The 3,470-nt window shown below is 60.7% G+C and overlaps 1 pseudogene; it reads right to left on the bottom strand.

The window, feature by feature from the left end:
- Positions 1-2,613: 2,613 nt before the first annotated feature.
- Positions 2,614-3,230, bottom strand: LOC149872967 (uncharacterized; annotated as a pseudogene).
- Between the last annotated feature and the right edge of the window lie 240 nt (positions 3,231-3,470).

Below are 3,470 nucleotides of genomic sequence, written 5' to 3'. Positions count from 1 at the left end.
GCTGGACCTGCAGCCGGACGCTGTGGTAGTCCTGCCCCTCTTCACCAAAGACCCTGCCTGCCCACTCCTCCCCTGGCTCATGCAGCCCTACAACAGCCAGCTGGACACCCACAAGGCCCACTTCAGCCGGTGCCTGGGCCAGACCTGCACACTCTTGAAGTGGGGCTTTGGCCACCTGAAGTGCACCCTGCCAAAAGTGGCCACCATCCTGGTGCACCCTCACCACCCATCTCAAGTTTGCCGAGGACATCTTCTGTATCATTGTCATGGCCTGCATGCTGCATAACATCTGCAAGGCTGGCATAGAGCTTTTCCACAAGGCCTGGGCAAAGGAGGCGTGGTGGGCAGAGGATGCCTAGCAGCCGGAGCACTAGCTGCTGTGGCAGTGACAGCAGCGGGCCCCACCCACCAACGCTGCAGGTGAGCTGAACACCTGCCAGGGGAGGCCAGGGCACTGAGTGCAAAAGGTGCAGGCTGACCAAGTCCTCCTGCACTCCCCACTATAACCCACCTGGACCATTGCCCACAGACCCCCATCCCACTGCCCACCCCCAGCACTGTGGACAGTTCTTAGAAAAACACTTTATTACTTCCAAAACAAACAGACACCTCCACAACACCAGAGCCTGTCCACTTCCCTCACCAACCCCAGAGCCCCTCCACCACCCACCAACAATTAAACACCCTCTCCCCCATGCAAAGTATTTACAATATCTGTGTGCCCTCCTGGGGTGAGTGGCCTAGGAGGTAGAGCCTAGTGACAGGTGGCCAGCACCCCAGCCTCTAGCCATTCCCCCATGGGTGCACATGCTGTAGTGAGTCTGGCAGGTGGGGGGCCACCCAGAGGCAACAGCAGCCACTGGTTCCCTGGCGCAGAGATCTCCCCATCTGGCAGCTGATGGCCAGGGCCAGTAGGATGAGTGTATGGTCCTATCCCTGCTGCAGGCAGCTCTGGCTCTGTGCTGACATTGAGCCAGGGTGTGCAGTGGCACTGGGCCCAGGTTGGGGGTCTGGGTGGCAGGGACCAAGGCCAGGGCCAAGGGTTCCTGGCTGGTGGAGGTGGTGCTGGACCTCCACCTAGGCCCACAAGGAGCCTGTTATTGGGAAGCAGATGGCTGCCAGGGGACAGACAGGGATAGGGTCGGGGGCAGGACAACAGGTGGCACGAAGGCAACCACCAGTGCCAGGACAGTGTCAAACACCTGGCTGTCCTCCTCCATGGCTTGCACTGCCCTGGCCATGACTGCACCCTGATTCCACAGGGCTTCCATGTGCTTATGCTCCAGGGCCAGGAGTTTTGCCCTGAACTCCCAGTCTGCTGAGTCTTGCGCATCCTTGCGGGTAACATCCTCTGCCTGCCACCTGTCCTGCCAGGCAATGTCCTCTGCCTGCCATGTCTGCACGTCCACCTGCTGGTCCTCCACAGCCATCACCAGCTAGTCCAGGAGGAGGGTCTGATCCTGTGTCCTTCTCCTGTGGAGCTGGCACATCCCCAGGGCCCTAGCTGTGAGCAGTAGCAACCCTGAGGCCACATCCCAGCTGCCAACAGCAACCTCTCCCCTGCATGCAGCTGCAGGGCCTGCAGAGCCATGAGAAAGAAGCTGTTTGGGAGAGTTTGCAACATATCCGATGCTGTGTACTATAGGCCACGTGGTGCCTGGCCTCAGATTGGGGGTTGCAAGTGCACAGTACCCAGGGACCATAGTAAGTCAGCCGGGCAGATCTGGGCCCTGGCAGCTGCCAGCTGAGCCCTCATCCCTGCTCACTCCCCTGGGGCCAGCAGACCACTGGGCCTTTTCCCAGGCCATGACAGGCTAGGCTCCTGCTGCCACAGTTTCAGACCCTGCTGCCCCCCACCTGCTGCAGGCCTGCTGGTCTCCTGTGCTGCTGCCAAGCCCATGGTGCCCAGGCTCAGGGAGTGCAGGGCTCCTGGATGACTGCAACAAGGAGCTGGCTTCGTCCTCATGCTCCCTGCAGGGGACCCCTCTGGGGAGGCACCTTGGGGCCAGCCTCCCCCTGTGCCAGCACTGTACCCTGAGTGTGCCCTTGCTGCATGTCCCAGGTGCTGTGTGAGGAGCTGTTTGCATGGACCAAGGGGTGCCTGACTCACCACACCCTGCTGCTTCTGATTGCCATCCCAGCAGCACCTTGCACAGGACTCTGAGCATCTGCAGTGCAGGGGATAGGTCCAGACTGCCCTGCAGCCTCTGCCACTGCCTGAAGGTCTACCTGTGACAGTGCTACATGTCCCTGCAACCCACAGCCAAGGACAACATTACCACTGGCATCAATGCACTCCTCAGTGTGTGAAAGGCCCATGACCACCAAGCTGCCAGGGCACAGGCTTTTCAATAAAGTTTTGCACTGTCTTCTGACTCCCTGCATGCTGTACAGTGGGAACACAGGAGCCTGGGGAGTATGGCAGGCCTGGGCGGGGGGGAGTAGCAAGGAGGGCCTGGGACCAGGGCCAGGGGCAGGGATGGGGAGGGCCCTCCACCCAGTGCCAGGCTTACCATATGGGTGGGGCTGAAGGGCCCTGCAGCTCCAATCAGTCTTGGCTGTCAGTGACAGTGGTGGCTCCCAGCAGTGTCCTTGGGTGGCAGAGAGCATTGGTTAGGCACCTGGGCAGGGCCCTTGCCCTGGGGAGGAGCTGATGCTGCTGACAGCTGGTGGTGACATGGCCTGCCATGCCTCATGGCTGGAGCTGAGGCTGCAGAGCAGTTGGGGCAGGTGCTGGCCCAGGTTTCCTGAGCTGCTGGTGGATGCTGGGGGCAGGGAGCTTAGCAGAACGGGTTTCTGGCAACTGAGGGACCCTCCCCTGGCGATACATCACTCTGGGTGCCAGGCCAGAGCAAGGGCTCAGCCAGGCTGCCCATGCTGCTGTACTTAGCACAGCTGCAGCCTGGGTCCTGGAGCACAAGGATCTCAGTCAGCTGCCACATAAAGGGCATGGACTTGTGGGCACTCTCTGACTGATAGTTGTGGTCAGTGATGGGGACCCACTGTCTCCACAAGGCCCTGACCTTTATGCGCCACTGCCACAGCGACTGGTCATGCCTGCGCTCTCGCATCTGGCCTGACAGCTCCTTGTAGACAAGGGCATTGGATCACACGCCTCATGCAAACTGTCACTGCATTTCTGCTTCACCCCACAGCACCATGAGGTCACCAGTCTTCTGCAACCAGCTGGGGTCCCAGGTGGCAGTAAATGGTGTCAGCAATGAGGCCATCAGGACTCCTGTGGTGGCTCTCTGGGCCTCTGTGCAGCTGTCCCTGTGCTGCCAAGTCTGGGCAGCTGCCTGCAGCACCCAGCACAGTGGCACAGCATGAGACTAGGGGCTACACAGCAAGGCAATGCCCCACAGCACCTGCAGGCTCTGGACAGGCTGCTGGGGGTTGGCTATGGTCAGCTGGTACTGGTCCTGGCAGCCAGAATCTGGCTACAGCTGGGGGCAGGGGCTGACAGGCCT

The sequence above is a fragment of the Crocodylus siamensis genome, chromosome 1, assembly GCF_052110815.1.
Source record: "Crocodylus siamensis isolate JL-2025a chromosome 1, ASM5211081v1, whole genome shotgun sequence".
NCBI lineage: Eukaryota > Metazoa > Chordata > Crocodylia > Crocodylidae > Crocodylus > Crocodylus siamensis.
Note: the sequence above shows the minus strand (reverse complement) of the source record. Positions and strands in the feature narration are given on the sequence as shown.